General features: G+C 47.2%; 1 long non-coding RNA gene across 1 annotated transcript; it reads left to right on the top strand.

The window, feature by feature from the left end:
* The first annotated feature begins 11,782 nt into the window (after nucleotides 1-11,782).
* LOC306815867 lies at nucleotides 11,783-12,949 on the top strand. The gene is made up of 3 exons (XR_013777502.1): nucleotides 11,783-11,857; nucleotides 12,670-12,747; nucleotides 12,865-12,949. It is a non-coding gene; the product is annotated as an uncharacterized lncRNA (long non-coding RNA).
* Nucleotides 12,950-13,542: the final 593 nt, after the last annotated feature.

The following is a 13,542-nucleotide window of genomic DNA, read 5'->3' on the forward strand; positions in this document are numbered from 1 at the left end:
AGAGCAAGCTGCTCAAAGCCCTGTCCAAGGTGGCTCTGGGTGTTTGCAAGGGTCAGGCATCCAACACCTCCCTGCACAGCCTGCTCCTTGCTTTCACTTCTCTCTGCTTAAAAATCTCCTCCTCATGGAAGAGCAGCAGAGTGGAGCTCACAAAATGAAGAGACTCATTTCATGGCACTGCTGGCCTGGGCAGAATTACCATGGCCCAGAAAAGCCACAGGTGGAGCAAGGAAAGCCACACCTGGGCCAGTGGTGAAGCCCTGGGCTGTGCAAGGGCAGGATCTCACGTGCCAGGGACCAGGATTCAGACCCTGACCCTTGTGCTCCATCAAACAAAGGGTTTGCTCAGCTCCAGAGCCACCTGCCCAGTGCCTGCAATCACAGCCTCCAATTATTGGCTCTAATGAGGCCCTGAGAAGCTCCATCAGAAAAGGTTTCAGTGGCAACTCTAAATGCTGCAAGACACTTTGGGTTTTTCTTCTCATGAGGGACTGCTGCTGTCTCCTCTCAGGATCTGAGGCCCCTGGGCTCAGAACACCAAATGCACTGAGGGTTCATTAAAATGAGGAAAGGCCTAATGAGTCATTCCCACCCCTGTGTAAAGTCTTCAAAACCTGTACAGCTAATTACAGAGATTTCAGGAGTGGAGATAAAGACTCCAATAACCACTTTGAAAGGTGATAACAACATTGTGCAGCTGATACTGACCCAGGGTGTCCTAAGAAGACCACAAACAATGGAAAACTGTTCCTGGAGGTCCAACATGGGATGGATAACTCTGGCCATCACCTCCACCCCCTTTCTCTCAGTGGCCACCTGGGCCCTGCCTCACTTTCTGTGACATGAGACTTCACTGAATTCTGTAATGACATTACAGCTCCTTTGCATGAACTTCCAATTCCTTTCACTCTGGATCTGTCTGCAAACAGGCGTGGAAGAGTTTCTTAATAATTAACAGTATTAACAAAAAATTAACAAAAACACCGCCCCCCACTCCCTCAAAAAAACCAAAACCAAACCAAAATTAATAGCAACAAAAACTCAAGTAAAAAAACCCCACAAACCAAAGCCAGCATCAAACCCAAAAGAAGTGAAACATGATTAGCAGTAAAACACAGCAAATGACTCCCCCAGGTCATCCTCCATGACCTCTGCAGGTGGACACTGCTCAGAGGGCCAGGCTGGCCCCGTGCCCTGCCCAGGGACCCCTCACAGTCCCTCAGGTCCCAGCCCTGCTGAGGATTTGGGAGATTTCTGTCTCTGCCTCCCCCCAGAGCTGCTGACACAGCACAGGAGCCACACCAGGCACTGGGACAGCAGATGGCAGGGCCTGGGGACAGCAGGGGACTCAGTGACAATGGCAGGTCCCTTGTGCTCCACCAAAGCAGCATTTGGGGTCTCGGCAGCGTGATAAATTATAAAAGTATTGGGGTTTGTATAAACCAGAATACTTCGGTCTGAAATGAAGCATGACACTAAAAAAAGGAAAATATATTTCAATTATTTTGTTTTAAATCTTCCTTTTATGCAAATTATGTTTCTAAATAAGTTGTATCTACTGACTACTTCTGCAAAATCAGGTTTCCTACCTTTGTGTAATCAATTGCAGCCTATTGTTATAAATGGATATTGGATGTGTTCGATTTTGTCCAATTAATCAAACAAAAAAAATTTAGCAGTAATTCACTAATAATATAAATTGTATATAAATTAATACAATCAAAATACAGGAGTTCTATAAATTTGAGTAAATACAAAATTTGGCAGCAATTTCAAGTATAATAGAGGTCCAATGGTTTGGTTGAATAAAACATAAGTAAAACCAACCAGGGGATCCTTCCTCTCACACTGTACCAAACCAGCCTAGCAAAAATCTCACTTATATACTTATATATTAATACAGAATCTTCTAGAAAGCTCCTCCTTGTTTCTATTCCCAGAATCCTTGTCACTCGTGTTGCTCACGTGTCACCAGTGGTCAGGGTCTCTCCCCCTTTTGGGCTCTTGTTTCTGATGAAGGCTCTGGGTCTTTCCCAGTGTTCACTGAGCTTAGGTTTATATAATAAATATAGATTCCCACAAGAGGGAATATATATATATAAAAATATATATTCTATTTTATATATATATATATATATATATATATAGAGAGAGAGAGAGAGAGAGAGAGAGAGAGATATTCCCAGTGAGCAACTCTTTGGAACCATCCCAATTTGGCCCAGTTCAAGGTCAAAAATCTATTTCTAGACCTTCCCATCCTGCCTCCCACCTAACAATTGGAGGATGATGTTTTTCTGCTTTGTTTAACCATTTCCTTTATCTCTTTTTCCTTCATAGCAATTAAACACAATTTTTGATTAATTATAAGGCAACCATTTTGCCAATATCGTTGCAATTTAATTGCAATTTAATTAGCACAAATCACATATGGAACACTATCCACTAAAGATCCGACTTCCAGATTTCTGCTATTTCCTTATCTACCAAAACCACATGGTGCCATATTGTTCCATATTCTCACAATGCCCTCCTGGCTTAAAGAACACAGAAATAAAGTAACAGCCTTTGGAGATAATATTATATAGAAGGAAATATAAAGGCTGATCTTTATTGGAGGTGTCCAAGGGGCAGAAAATATCCACAAAATGCCCATCCCCCCTCTAGGCTGAATATAAATTTATAGGTTTAGCAGCAGCATATTTGACAAAAAACCACCAATTAGGAGCACGGGTGGTGAGGCAGGAAAAGCTCCTTGACAAGAGTCACTCTAATCCTGATAGGACAGGGGCAGTTCAGGCACATCAAAGAAGCAAAGCAACAACAAAACCAAACAAAATCCAGGCAACCAAACCAGAAACAAACTGAGAACTGTCCCTGTGTGTGTGACAAAAGGACAGGGGTGAAAGGAACACCGTCTAAAATCTTAACAGAGCACAAAGTTAACAGTGCTTAATTCTTTAACCTACTTGTTAAATGTAACACTTTAGCAAAAGAAAAGCACTTAACAGTATTTATCCTAATTTATAATCTGACTTAACAATTTACAGAGGAATAGTATTTAACTTAGCTCATAACTTATAAAAAACCTGGAATTATGGTAGGGCACTTCACTAAGCATTGACTCAGAAATCTCTAAACTGTACAACTTCAAGTTATCCAGATTTTGAGAAGAGGAATTCAGGAAAAGAGAGAGAGATCCAGTCATGGCTGTGGATGAAGAGCAATCTCAGCTCAGTGAGCTCCATGTCATTTTCACACCTTGTCACAGCCTTTACCTGCCCTGGCCCCTCTCACAGGTGGGTTTTGGGGTGCCAGGGATTTGGCAGCCACTTTGGGGCCATCCCACCTACAGAGAGCCTGACCCCCCAAACAATACCCAAAAACTCACTCAGGAATGGGTCCCCTCCCTTCGTCATTCCCAACCTTCATCTCTCTTGTTCCACATCCTCCCAATCCCCACCCAAACCCATCCCACCCCTCCTGGACATCAAGACCCTCTTCCCAAGCCCTGTTTCCCTCATCCCACCTCTCCCAATCCCCATCCCAATCACCCCTCCTGATTTGCAGCACATTTCCCCCAAATGCCTTCCAACCCCATTCCACCCTGAGGGACAGTGGAATTGAGTTATTTTGGGGTGGGATCCAGTAGTTTTTAGTAGCATTGAGTGTCTTTGAGGTGACAAATCATTGCCTCTTGTCTTTTGGAGTGCCAAGAAATGGAGACAGCTACACAAAATACCCCCCCAAACACCCCATATCCCCCCAAGTATCTCCCCAAACCCCAGATTACCCTGAAACACTAGTAAAAAGTGAGGCTTTAAATGCCTTTGATGAATTTGTTGATTTTTACCGCAATTTTGTGTGTTTTAAAAGGATGAAGATGAATCAAAATAGAATTAGAGGCAAATTAAAAGGACGACAAGCCACTTCCCATTGTGGATCACAGGGATTGTGGGTCTCCAGGACTCTTCCTGAGATGGGTTCTCTGATGGGGATGGAGCTGGAGCACAAAGCTCTTCCCACAGTCAGGGCACTGGCAGGGCTTCCCTTAGTGGTGGCTCTGTTGGTGTCAGGTCAAGTGGGATCTGTCTGAGAAGCTCTTCCCACACTGGGGACACTGTTAGGGGCCACCACCTGCCTAGGCAGAAGATTCCAGTGCCCAATCACTCTTTCAGCTGAGATGTTTTTCTTGATGTGAAACCTAAAATTTTGCTGGGGCATCTTAAAACTGTGTCCTCTCGTTCTGTCAGGGGTGGCCTGGGAGAAGAGATCGACCCCTACCTGGCTAAAGTCTATGTTCAGGTGGTTGTAGAGTCTCACTGGAGACCATTGGAGCCATTGGGGCCATTGTAGCACGGCAGGGACTCATGGAATCAATGGGACTACAGTGACAGTGTGGGGCTGCATGGGACAAAGGGGCCATTGTGACACTGTGGAACCAAGGAGAGCTTTGTGACAGTGCAGGGAATCATGGAACCCAGGAGGCCATTGTGACAAAGCAGGGCCTAATGGAACCATGGAGAGCATGGTGACACTTTGGGGTCACGAGGAACCAAAGTGCCATTGTGGCACTGCAGGGCCTCATGGAACCATGGAGAGCATGGTGACACTTTGGGGTCACGAGGAACCAAAGTGCCATTGTGGCACTGCAGGGCCTCATGGAACCAAGGGCACAAGAGTAACACTGTGAGGCTCCAAGGGACCAAGGGGACATGCTTACAATGCAGAGCCAAAGGTCCACTGTGATGCAGCAGGGCCTCATGGGACCAAGGATCCAACATGACACAACCACTGTGACACTACAGGCCCCATGAATCCAAGGGAAAAGGTAACAGGTCTGGTTGGCTTGGGCTGACTGGTCCAACTGCCTCTGGCGTGTCAAGGATCTCTTCTCATGTGGCCTTGAAACACTGGGGCCCTGGGCTTTCCTTCAAATGCAAAAGAACTGTCCTTCTCCTCTAGGTGCCCATGGCCAAAGTGGGATTCTGCCTCCAAAATTCCCTGTATTTAGAGATTAATCCTAGACAAAGGCTGCCATTACAAACAGGTCTGGCTGCCTGTGGCTTCCCGAGAGTCAGCTCCCAGTTGTCTTCAAACCCTGGGGCCCTGGGCTGTCCTTGCTACGGAAAAGAACCTTCCTGTCCAGCATCCCAGTCCAAAACTGATACTTCTCCTCCAAAATTCCTTATATGCAAGGGTTTCTCCCAGATGGAAAAAGCTGCCAGGATACACAGGTCTGGCTGGCCTTGGCCTCTGGTAGTCACCTCTAATTTGCCCTGAACTACTGGGGCTCTGTGCTTTCCTTCCTATGGGAAAGAATTTACTTTCTCATACAGGCACTCATGGCTGCAATTGGGATTCTGTCCCCAAAATTCTGTGTATGCAAGGGTTGCTCACAGATGAAATCTTGCCAGGACAGATGGATCTGGTTGGCCTTGGCCTCCAGTGGCTACAGCTCATCTGCCCCTGAAGCACTGGGACTCCATGCTTGCCTTCCTATGGAAAAGAACCATCCTACTCTCCATGTGCCCATGGCCAAAATTAGGAATCCACATTCCAAATTCCGTATATCCAAGGATTGCTCCCAGACAAATCTGTCAGGACAGGAAGGTCAGGCTCTCCTTGGCCTCTGGTGGCTGCCACTCATCAGTCCCTGAATCATAGAATCACAGAGTAACTAGCTTGGAAGGGACCTCCAAGATCAAGTCCTAACACCTGAGCTGGACCATGGCCCCAAGTTCCATGACTCTAAGTCCCATATCCAGTGTGGCTAGACAGGAAATCTCGGTCAGAAGATTGCCACGATGTACGGGAAGGTAGAGCCTTAATTAACCAATAAGAAATTAGTGATAATGTAAGCAGACCACAGTTATATAAGGCCATGCAAAGAGGAAATAACCACCATTTTGCCATCCACCATATCGGTGTCTGTGAGTGATTGGCCCAAATCACCTGAAAGTCATCGTGTCTTTCTCCAACCGGGTCACTCTGCCTCGAAAGAGGCAACAGGCGGTGCTGACACCCGGGAGCCGCCCCTGGCACAGGGACAGGTGTGGCCGGGAGATCGGGAATCTCGCCTCAGGGACCGACTTTGGCAGGGAGGACGTTCCCATACCGAGATGGAAGCCCTTGTCAAGGTAGTGTTGCAACTGCATAAGCAGTGGCTTATGCAAGGCTAAAGATTTCGAATGTGCAATTGTTGAAATTAGGGGCCATTAACAGCCTGGTGGAGATTCTCAGTCTGGAGTGTTAGGAAGGATGCACCAAGGTGCACGTGGATGATGTTTTGTGCACGGGCTCTGGCAAAAGGCTCAAATCATGAGGGAGGGTGATGCAGGTGCTGCAAAAGGCACTGCAAGAACAAGAAACCTGGAAAGCAGCTGTCGCCCAACCCAAGCAGGAGTCGTGATGGGTTCTTTTAGGGATCTCAGAGCGCAAAAGACACAGCAGGGGACAAAACCAGTTTACTTTTGCAGAAATGCACTTTATTTAGTTCCAGCCAAAATGCAATAGGGGGACAGAGAGAGAGAGAAAGAGAGAGAGAGAGAGAGAGAAAGGGGGCTTGGGATTATAGCTACCAAGACAGGCAGACGAATCCTCGTGGAGCCAGCCAATAGATGTCTGTTGCTGTCTGGGGAGATCTCGGGGGTCTCCTCTGAGAAAATCACTTTTACAGTCCTTTACCAAAGCGAGTGACTTCTGGCCAAAAGGTGGGAAGATTTATGGACTATTGTATGTGGAGATTGTTACCCTGAGGAACAGGTGGAAACAGGACGCTTCAAGGCACACCAAACCATCTTTGTTGCCATGAACACACGCAGGGCAGCCCATACTGACCAGTCCATTGTTCTTCCATCTGTGGGAGCTTTGTTGAGTCAGCGCCCCGTGACTAGTTGTCATGAGAAACCAGTCCTGGTAGGCATCACCTGCGGAACAGTCACTTGGCGTTCCTCCCATCCCTGGCCAGCGCAGGCCTCAGGCGAGGGTCGTTGGGCAGAAACAGATGAGAGGCTCACACGGACTCTCACAGAGGCTCAGAACTGCCTGTGTGTCACTCCAAGATTGGGATTTGGAGTGATTGAGATTGGGATTTGGAGCGATCACACAAACCACGTCTGATGGTTGCTCCGCTGAGTCTGCTGACTCACCACACGAAAATAAAGAACATTTCCCTTTATCTTTGTGACCCCCCAGTCCTGCCTGCAATTCACCCGCGGAACCGGGACAGCGGCCGAGTAATGAGACTATCAGTGAGGTTGGGAACTCTGCTGACAAGCGAGACCCTGAGGAGGCTTGGGACAGACCCCCACCCTGTGCTCCACAAAATGACGCTGGTCAGCATAAAGAAGGGCGGGGTGTAAAGTCTTTGCCTGCTACAAATTCGCGCGGTGGGAAAAAGAGGGAAGTTGAGAGGAGAAAATCACAAAAATGGACAAAGAGGGGGAGGAGGGCATGCCCAGAGACACAAGGTCCAATCAGGGAGCACGCCCCAAAATATTTCCATTTAGGGAAAGAGCTTCCCCCAGCCGGGAGGCGGGTAGACCCAGGGTGGGGAGACACCCACCAAGAGGAAAAGGAGAGGGAGAGGGCAGAGCCCAACAAAAAGATACTCTTGCTGGATTTGTTATGACACCAATCCTCCATTTTAGAATAGAATAATATATATAGAAAACAACTAGAAGTTTTAGAAAAAAAGTTTGTCCTTTTTTGCCTTTTTCTTCATAAGTCTAACTAATATTTTATAATTAATTAAAAGTCTGCATTACAAGCCAAAAATTGTTAGTTATTAAGTTAAAAGTAAAAATAATTTAGGCATCATTTCTTAATTAAGTCATTTATCCTTAAAATCCCTGTAAAAAAAAGTCTTCATTTTAAATTGTTTAACTTAAAGTACTGTAAAACTCACCTTTGGTAAAAGCATAATAAAAATAAAAAGTAATAAACATCTAAATCCAAACAAAAAATAAAATCTCACACATTTAATCCCAACCCTAGAAAAAAACCCCCCACAGCATTAATTCATCATCCAAACATTGGGCAAGTCTTTGCAATCTTCGGGCCTAGATATTGGATTGAGTCCCATCAATGTTGGGATACCCAGACTCCATCCTTCATGCTGGAGTGCAGGATGACATCACGTGCACGGTGTTAGGCATTGCCATTCCTTGGCAGTTGATCAAATCTGGAGGTCAGGGGATTCAAGGAGCCCTGCTTTTGCATCCGTTTGGTCTGCCAAGTATCTTTGTCTAGAGATGGTGTATATATTTTGGGTTATGTCAGTCTTCTGAAGAGGTTTTCATGTGAAGATGTATGCTCTGACACGTTACTCACCAAGCTGGTGACATGACAGTCCACTTCCCTTTGCTGCAGAGCACATAGAAAGTGCTGGTGGTCAAAAGCCTTAGCCAATATCCATGAATACAACACCCAGCAGCCTGTGTTCTCTTCTGGCAGATCAAATTATTGTTTGCTGGAGTATCAATTTTTCAGAGCATCCCGCTGCTTCATAAAGCCTCTTTGCCCTGGCTTGAGGGAGCATGCCTCAGTTAACCTTGCTGATCTTATTCTGAAGAACAGTCTTAACAAGATGGAACCAATCGTGATCATTCATTGCTTCTTATAAATAGATATGATAATAGATTTCTTTTCCAGGTTAAGTATAGGTGGCCCATCCACCTGGGCCAAATTGGTAAATTTATCTCAAATATGGACAGTGGCCAACAAAGTATGATTGAAAGAATTTTATTGCTCCCACATGTCCTACCCACTGTCCAGTGATGCCGTTCAGCCTTGTTTTTTATTTTCATGAACAGGAACAATCCATCGAGCTTTGTCCACAAAAGTATGTACCATACCAATGGAGGAGAGCAGTGCTCTGGATGCTCTGGGCCCAGACTGTCTTCTCTTGCCTCATCTTAGAGAGACCTAGGGCCAACAGCAGAAGAGTTTTTGTCACACCACCTTCCTCGTGCTCCTATAGGAAATCCCACAAATTCAATGTCTGATGCATTTGTAAGATCTTGAGTTAGTCTGTGAAGGCATTGGTATTTCCTGACCTTCTCATTGGCAGCAACTTTCAAGGAGGAGTTGGAGTGCTTGTATCTGACTGTCATGTTCACCATGAATGCCTTTCCTCCTTCAACAAATATCAAATCTGGCTTGTATAACTTGTTGTGATCGTCTCTTGAAACACAGTCCTTCTTTTTAGCAGCTCACAGATGTGTCTCTTTGTGCCTTTATTCCTGGTGTTTTGAGTAATTGGACAGTTCCCTATGATATGGGCTGATGTTTCATTATCAGCACCATAATATTATCAAGTTTCCACAAGTACCCCTGGCCAGGATCTCTCTTGTGGGGCAGACATTGACTCTCAACTTTGCAGTTACCAATTTTCTATGAGGTGTGCTTCTGTACCTGGTTATCCTCCAATTACTGATATTATCATTTTCAAACTTCTCGATACCGTGGCCTTGGGATAAGAGTAATTTTATGATATGATATGATATGATATGATATGATATGATATGATATGATATATATCATATGCCTTGGGATACTTGGCCAATCCCTCCCAATTTCCATCAAAGTAGTTTATATGTTCCAAGAACTGTTTAGCATGGCTTTTCCTTTGGTTTGCCTTTTAAGAGTGTGCACATTTTTTGGCTGTGGTTTTAGTCTGTTTCCTTATTATCACCTCCAGCCTGGGCTTTGGTCCATACTTGGTGCTGATTGTAGCAGGGGACTTCATCACCTCTCCATTGGATGGTATCCCAACCAAGCAGGCAGTTCAATTCCCACAAGCATGACTATATCAGCTATTTCACTACTATGTTTAAGTTTAGTTAATAGCAGAAATAAAAACGGTATCTTTATAGCAAAACTGCTATAACATTATACATACAGCATGCATGTTAATATTTGCAAAAAACCAATATTATAATATGGATTTATATCATGCTGGACATTTTCCAGCCCATTCCCAGCTCAAAGCAGAGGGAAGAAGAAAAGGAAAGAGCAGCCCTGACAGAATCCCAGAACGATGGTGATGAGAAGGGGCCCAGCAGGGTGAGACACCTCAAAACCAGTGAAGGTGCAAATATGACCATAGGAGCACAAACTACGAATTTGATTGAACATGGATTAGATTGAACTGGAAATGTGAGGTAGAGAAATAGGAAAGAGAGAAAAAGAAAGAGGGAAAAGTTGAGGCTGGGATTGGGCAGCTGCTGGGAAGAGCCACAGAGCACAGAGCCTTTCACCAGCACACCCAGAGCCCAAACTGAACAATTTGCTCAGTGGTGACTCCCCAGAGAGTGGCATGAAAAATGTGTTTCTCTTTGTGTTGATTTAAAAAGGTGTAATACAAGAAAATAAGAGACAAATAGTAAAGTAAAAGGTTATAATGGTTGGGAGTTTGGTATTTGGTTAAGAATACACTTTTTTTGAGGTATATTTTTTGAATTTATTAGCTTCTTGTATATTTATAGACTTACTGTATATTTTCAAACTGTTTTATAAATTACATTTTATAATTTAGGATTTGTTTTTAAGGTTATTTTATGAGTTTGGTTTTTAAGAGCATTTGTGGGTATTTGTTGTGGTTTTAATTTATTTTTTTTAATAAGTTTAGATTTGTGGCTTTTAGTTTTTAGAGACGGTTGGTGCTGGTAACTGGTATATTAGCAATAGGTGTTTCTATTGAGTGTTATTTAATTAAGTAAGTAGTTTCTTTATTAGAAATACTCTTTATTAACCTATGTTACTTTTAAAGAAAACTGTATTTAAAAAATTATTTTAACACTACACATACAGTATTTCTCCGAATATTCAGGAGAAGCCAATGCCATAACATGTATTTGTAGCAGCGGCAGAGCCGCAGCGCCCAGCGCTCCCCACTCCCACCCCACCTGCGCCACCCCCTCGCATCCAGCGACCCCCGGGAGCGGAACTGGGGCTCGGGGGGAGGGGACGGAACGGACGGATCTGCACTGGGGGGCCCCGAGCCCCCTGCCCAGCCCTGTGAAGCGCGGAAAAACTCTCTATACCGCACAAAATAAGGTATAAGAGTAGGAATGTATTTATTCAGCGCTGAGGGGGATAGGTCCTCCAAAACCAGGCACACCTTTGGCGACCTGCACCTCTCTTTTTATTCTCTACAAACTAGAATTGCACAATACATCTAATACATATTCATCGCCTCTCCCGCTACATATTAAAATTAGCAACAAGCCTCTTTCTGCTCCACACTGCTCCTTGGGAAAAAGTAAACCGTTTTCCTTTCAGTTGAACTTTTCATCTTATCTCCTAGCACATATTCTTTTTACTCCTTTGCCCATCTTCTGGACTTTGATACCAGTTTTCCTGGGTTCAGGGATCTGGAGAATCCCCCTTATCCTGTGGTGCCTTTGTCCTTGCATCCTGTTCGCCCACCCCAGCACTTTATCTTATACTGCAGCCCTGCTCTCCCCTGTTCTTGTAAGCACCATAAATTCCAGCAAACATACGGTTTTGTCAGCCCCCTTCTAGTCCAAGCATTTCTCGATGCTCGATTCCTAACTCTCAGTTGCTCTGTCTCCCCTGCAGGCTCAGGGGGTGCTGCCCCCTCCCCAACAGCCGCTGCTGCGGCGGCCGCGGGGCACAGGGGGTGGCAAAGGGGGGTCCGGGATGCGAGCGGGGGAGCAGCGGGAGGAAGAGGAGGAGAGAGGGGAAGGGGAGGAGAGAGGAAAGGGAGGAGCAGGAGCAGGAGGAGCAGGAGAGGAGAAGCGGGCGCAGGCGGAGAATCGCGGTGCTGCAGGGCGAGCCCGCTGAGCCCGCAGCTCCGCTGGCCCCGGCAGCATCGCATTCCTGCATCCCGCGGGTGAGCGCGGAGGGGAAGCTCGGCCCGGGGCTATCGCGGCAGCTCCGGCACGGCTGGTTGGGTTTCGGATTCTTGGGGGATGGGGGGTGGAGTTTGTGCCTCGCAGATTCGGGAATCGAGTCCCAAATGTATTTGGGTGTCCCTGGGAGAGGTATTGTTTTATTGATGTGAGGAGGGGATGTTTCTGGCTCTTGCAGGAATCCAAAGCTGAGCCGTAAATGCTCCTTGGGGGGATTTGGAGGGGCCCACGTGGCGATGGCCCGGTCCCGGCGGGGCGGGACATCGGTTTTGGGGATCCCCGGGAGAGGCGGGGGATGAAAGGCGGGAGCCCCGGCGTGGGGAGAGGGGCGACAGCAGAGCTGGGGGACCCCCGGCAGCCTGGAGGGGAGGTGGAGCCGGGAGATGAGTGGGGTGCGGGCCCCCCGAGCCTGGAAGGGCTGGCAGGGAACGGGGGAAGCCCCGAGTGCCTGAAGTGGGGGGATGCTGGAGAGGGGGACCCTGGGACCTGAGTTAGGATCAGGGCAGGATGAGCCCTGGGACTCACGAAACTACCTCAGCGTGCCTGAGCAGGACCCAGGAGAGGGGGAATCTCCAGGAGCCACGGGTCCCCATCAGCTCTGAGAACAGGAACCCCCATAACCACAAAGTGAAGACAGTGTGAACAGGGATCTTCTGGGAGAGTGTTTTTGGGCTCCTTCATGATTTTTGGAGGTTTTTATGGACACCAGACAGCCTGGGCATTTCTTGAGATGCACTCAGACAGCAGGACCTTCAAAGCCGTATCAATCACTTTGTTTTTCCCCCAAACCAAGATTTTCCATTCCCAAGTCTTATCCAGATGGAGGAAAAGGCTGTGAGGAACAGGAAGATGCCCCTGGACAGCCAGGCAGGTGAGGAGGAAGTCACTGCCCCTTTCCCCCTCTGTCCTGCTGGGAGGATTGGGGGCATCTTCTCCTTCCGTCTGGCACAGAGTCAAATCCCATCCTCTCCTTGTCCTTCCCCCACAGACAAGGAGCTGAGGACGGAGACCATGGAGGACAAATCCCCACAGCAGAACCTCATGGAACAGGCTGTTTGCAGCGGCTCCACAGTGCAGGAATCCAACAGGGAGGAAAAGCCACGGAGATCCCGCATAAGGAGGGGCTGCAAACGCAGATCATGGGGATCCGAGGAGGAAAGACCCAGCCTGGGCTGGGCAGGCAGCCAGAGATGTGGCCAGAGCTCTGAGCTGAGGGTCCATGAGCAGCTTCAGGATGGCAAAAAGCCCCTTCAGTGTTTGGAATGTGAGAAGAGTTTCCGCACGAGCTCTGGCCTGGTCCGGCACCAGATGATCCACACTGGGGAGAAGCCCTATGAGTGTGGGAAATGTGGGAAGGGATTCAGAAACACCTCAGATCTGATCAGGCACCTGACAGTGCACACTGGGGAACGGCCCTACGAGTGTGGGGAATGTGGGAAGGGATTCAAGTGCCCCTCCGGCCTGATCCGCCACCAGAGGATCCACAAAGGGGAACAGCCCTACAAGTGTGAGGAATGTGGGAAGAGCTTCAGTGTGAGGTCCAGTTTGATCCGCCACCAGAGGATCCACACTGGGGAACGGCCCTACAAATGTGGGGAATGTGGGAAGGGATTCAACCAGAGCTCCAGTTTGCTTTGCCACCAGAGGATCCACACTGGGGAACGGC

Source organism: Erithacus rubecula (assembly GCF_903797595.1).
Source record: "Erithacus rubecula genome assembly, contig: scaffold_260_arrow_ctg1, whole genome shotgun sequence".
Lineage (NCBI taxonomy): Eukaryota > Metazoa > Chordata > Aves > Passeriformes > Muscicapidae > Erithacus > Erithacus rubecula.